We start from the raw sequence: 5,000 nt of genomic DNA on the forward strand, positions 1-5,000 counted from the left end.
ATTCAGGCGGGCTTGCCTGCTTTAAGCACTCTAATTTGTTCAAAGTAAACGTGCCGGCCCACCGAGACACTCACTCAAGAGCACCCTGGTAGGATTGCAACGGGGTCCGCCTCGGGACGCACGAGCACGCACGAGGCGCGTCGCACGCCTTCAGCTCGCCCCACCGGCAGGACGTCCCACGATACATGCCAGTTAAACACCGACGGGCGGTGAACCAACAGCGTGGGACACAAATCCAACTACGAGCTTTTTAACCGCAACAACTTTAATATACGCTATTGGAGCTGGAATTACCGCGGCTGCTGGCACCAGACTTGCCCTCCAATAGATACTCGTTAAAGGATTTAAAGTGTACTCATTCCGATTACGGGGCCTCGGATGAGTCCCGTATCGTTATTTTTCGTCACTACCTCCCCGTGCCGGGAGTGGGTAATTTGCGCGCCTGCTGCCTTCCTTGGATGTGGTAGCCGTTTCTCAGGCTCCCTCTCCGGAATCGAACCCTGATTCCCCGTTACCCGTTACAACCATGGTAGGCGCAGAACCTACCATCGACAGTTGATAAGGCAGACATTTGAAAGATGCGTCGCCGGTACGAGGACCGTGCGATCAGCCCAAAGTTATTCAGAGTCACCAAGGCAAACGGACCGGACGAGCCGACCGATTGGTTTTGATCTAATAAAAGCGTCCCTTCCATCTCTGGTCGGGACTCTGTTTGCATGTATTAGCTCTAGAATTACCACAGTTATCCAAGTAACGTGGGTACGATCTAAGGAACCATAACTGATTTAATGAGCCATTCGCGGTTTCACCTTAATGCGGCTTGTACTGAGACATGCATGGCTTAATCTTTGAGACAAGCATATGACTACTGGCAGGATCAACCAGGGAGCTGCGTCAACTAGAGCTGAGCAGCCGGCCGCCCGGGAGTGTGTCCCGGGGGGCCCGCGGCGAACACGCAAGCGTCCGCTCAATTATTCTGCAAACAGGAGGAGGCTGAGCTCCCCTGCACCATACACCTCGAAACCCTCTCAGGTCCCGGCGGCGCGCAGCGCCGTCCTAAGTACTTGGTCGGGTTCGAGAGAGGCGCAATCGCCCGGGGTTTGGCGAGTAGACGCTTTAGGTGCGACCACCCGTGCTCCCAACTGAGCTTGCCGCTGCCGACAGAGGCCCGGGAGCGTGCTGTCGTGGCATTGCCGGCGGGAGACAACACGCGCCACCTACGGTGACCGGCAGCTCCAACGCCAGCGCCACAGAAGGACAAAAGCCCCACTTGGGTGCCGAAGCGAACTCTCCCAGCACAGCGCACGCGCCAACACGTCCGCACAGCTGCGATACAAACCACCTGCGAGAACCGCAGAGGCGACCGAGCAGCAGACGGCGTCGCGGCGCCGAGCGCCGGGCGGCGGCGCATCCTCAGCGCACACAGTCCTCAATCGGACCAGCACACTGCAGATGTCCACCGCGCTTCGCACCGGGCCCGCGAGGACCTACTTTGGCCGCACGGCGCCGCGTGCAGGGTGCGCCGGCGCGCAGCTGCGCCGCCTGCCGCCTCCGTCGGCCGGCGCGCCTGCCACTGGCCGCCCCCCACCAGCCGGCTGTAGCGCGTGCGCCCACGCACCGCGCGGCCAGCACGCCGGGAGGCCCCCCCTCACCGGCCGGGGACGGTCCCACCCAGCCACCGCCGCGTATCGCTTCACACCCAGATGCCATTCACGTTCGTGGGCATGGTGGGTATCGCTGGAACAACCGGTTGGTAGCTCAACCGATCGTCGCCATCACTGATTCACCTCTAGCGAGAACAACCGCACCACAACGGTTTACCAGTTGTTCATTTGCGTAACGTCACCAGCAAACGTAGGCGTCCATCGCCATTTGCAAATTCAACGATTGTTGCATGCCTGTGTCAGGTGTCACGACACACTATGTCTGCCCACATACACGCAACAACATGTGCACGCTTCGCGAACACGTGGAAGGTGGCCCCCGTACGTATGCGATGTCCATTGCGCGAACGACTGTCAACCGGCCTCTGTCGCATGTCGCAGATGTGGAACGCAGTGCACCATGCTATCACGGTGTGTGAGAAGAGACGACTACGTCTGACAACACGCGCCACTACATCAACAGACGGCTCATGCTGATCGCCATCCAGGGCATACCACACTGCAATCCAGCTCTTATAGGGAGACGACACGTAGCTGAGTGCACAACATTTGGACCGCATGGTTCGCCGTTGTTGGCGCAGTCGTTGTACGGTCACATGTACCACGATGTATCATTCAGTACATGAGGACCAATGTGCAGTACAGTGTGTGATTTGGACGTACAACATCAGCGGACAGTTGACACAGGCCGTACCACAGCGTAGGCTAAGTGCTTCGCCATGCGAATGCCAATGAACAACTGCAAATGCCAATGAACAACTGCAATTAACATGAAGCGATACACTGGGGGACCGGGGCAGTGCGAAGTAGCAAACTATATTGCGGGGGGTTGCAGTTAGGCAACACTACACTAATTTAACGCGTGCGTATGACAATTAGCAGAGCAGGTTTAAGGCCCAACGTGTGTTGGGTTAAGGCCCAACGTGTGTTGGTTAAGGCCCAACGTGTGTTGGGTTAAGGCCCAACGTGTGTTGGGTTAAGGCCCAACGTGTGTTGGGTTAAGGCCCAACGTGTGTTGGGTTAAGGCCCCAACGTGTCGTGTTGGGTTAAGGCCCAACGTGTGTTGGGTTAAGGCCCAAACGTGTGTTGGGTTAAGGCCCAACGTGTGTTGGGTTAAGGCCCAACGTGTGTTGGGTTAAGGCCCCAACGTGTGTTTGGGGGTTCTAAGGGCCCAACGTGTGTTGGGTTAAGGCCCGCAACGTGTGGTTGGGTTAAGGCCCAACGTGTGTTGGGTTAAGGCCCAACGTGTGTTGGGTTAAGGCCCAACGTGTGTTGGGTTAAGGCCCAAACGTGTGTTGGGTTAAGGCCCAACGTGTGTTGGGTTAAGGCCCAACGTGTGTTGGGTTAAGGCCCAACATAGGTTGGGTTAAGGCCCAACATAGGGTTGGAGTTAAGGCGCAACATAGGTTGGGTTAAGGCGCAACATAGGTTGGTAGGCTTGGGTAAGGCGCAACATAGGTTGGGTTAAGGCGCAACATAGGTTGGGTTAAGGCGCAACATAGGTTGGGTTAAGGCGCAACATAGGTTGGGGTTAAGGCCGCAACATAGGTTGGGTTAAGGCGCAACATAGGTTGGGGTTAAGGCGCAACATAGGTTGGGTTAAGGCGCAACATAGGTTGGGTTAAGGCGCAACATAGGTTGGGGTTAAGGCGCAACATAGGTTGGGTTAAGGCGCAACATAGGTTGGGTTAAGGCGCAACATAGGTTGGGTTAAGGCGCAACATAGGGTTAGGGTTAAGGCGCAACATAGGTTAGGTTAAGGCGCAACATAGGTTAGGTTAAGGCGCAACAATAGGTTAGGTTAAGGCGCAACATAGGTTAGGTTAAGGCGCAACATAGGTAGGTTAAGGCGCAACATAGGTTAGGTTAAGGCGCAACATAGGTTAGGTTAAGGCGCAACATAGGTTAGGTTAAGGCGCAACATAGGTTAGGTTAAGGCGCAACATAGGTTAGGTTAAGGCGCAACATAGGTTAGGTTAAGGCGCAACATAGGTTAGGTTAAGGCGCAACATAGGTTAGGTTAAGGCGCAACATAGGTTAGGTTAAGGCGCAACATAGGTTAGGTTAAGGCGCAACATAGGTTAGGTTAAGGCGCAACATAGGTTAGGTTAAGGCGCAACATAGGTTAGGTTAAGGCGCAACATAGGTTAGGTTAAGGCGCAACATAGGTTAGGTTAAGGCGCAACATAGGTTAGGTTAAGGCGCAACATAGGTTAGGTTAAGGCGCAACATAGGTTAGGTTAAGGCGCAACATAGGTTAGGTTGAGGCACAATATAGGTTAGGTTGAGGTACCGTATAGGTTAGGTTAAGGTACAGTATAGTTTAGGTTAAGGTACAGTATAGTTTAGGTTAAGGTACAGTATAGTTTAGGTTAAGGTACAGTATAGTTTAGGTTAAGGTACAGTATAGTTTAGGTTAAGGTACAGTATAGTTTAGGTTAAGGTACAGTATAGTTTAGGTTAAGGTACACATTGTTGTATGGAAAGGTGTAATGGGGGGGGGGGGGGGGGCGGCCGGTCGGTTTGTTGATTGTGATTATAGTAAGTGGATGCCTGCGGCATCATCTGATTTGCCACGTCAGGATGCACCTTTGGCTCATGACAGGCGGCGCTCCGATTCCATGCTTGTGGCAGACCTGTGTCTTTCATTCCTGCCATTGTTTGTGTGCTGTGAGAGGAGGCAGTATTGTGATGTTGGGTGCACCCCTGTGTAGGACATGTGTGGGTGTTGGTGGCTTAGCTGAGCAATGGTGGTTGTCGGGGGGGTGGGATATTCCGTTTTCTGAGTGGACCTCCCAGTCTGGTTATGACAGTGTGGATTGTCTCATGTGGCGGAGAGGATGCACTGGGTGTTGTTCCATGCTGGTGCTTACATATTGTCTGTGTGCGTGTTACAGGCGGAGAGTAGTGCGTGATAAGAGTGTGTGGCTGCCGTGTGGTTGTGATTGTGAGCAGAGTCTTTCAGCATGTATACGGACAGTTGTATATATTATCTGTATTCTGATGGGTCTATGTATTACTAATCAGCGCCGTGTATACGTTTAATCCGGTTCCAGTCGAAACTGTTGTATCTCTGTACATTAGTGACACGGCGAGCGCGCTATGTAGCTACTCGTCTCGGCAGCTTCCACCGGTGTATGGCAAATGATTATAAGCAATGAGTCGAGTCGTCAATACCGATAGTGTGACGTCACATGTCTGGGGTGGGGGACGCTGCGCCCTTCCGGTGGGTCATGGCCTAGAAAGACGCTCCCCACGCAGGGGGGCTTGGACTGTCATAAACTCTTCCGAGTAATATACTTGCCGTACGTTTTTGCGACTGCGAGTGCAACGCCC

Source organism: Schistocerca serialis, unplaced genomic scaffold (assembly GCF_023864345.2).
Source record: "Schistocerca serialis cubense isolate TAMUIC-IGC-003099 unplaced genomic scaffold, iqSchSeri2.2 HiC_scaffold_446, whole genome shotgun sequence".
Lineage (NCBI taxonomy): Eukaryota > Metazoa > Arthropoda > Insecta > Orthoptera > Acrididae > Schistocerca > Schistocerca serialis.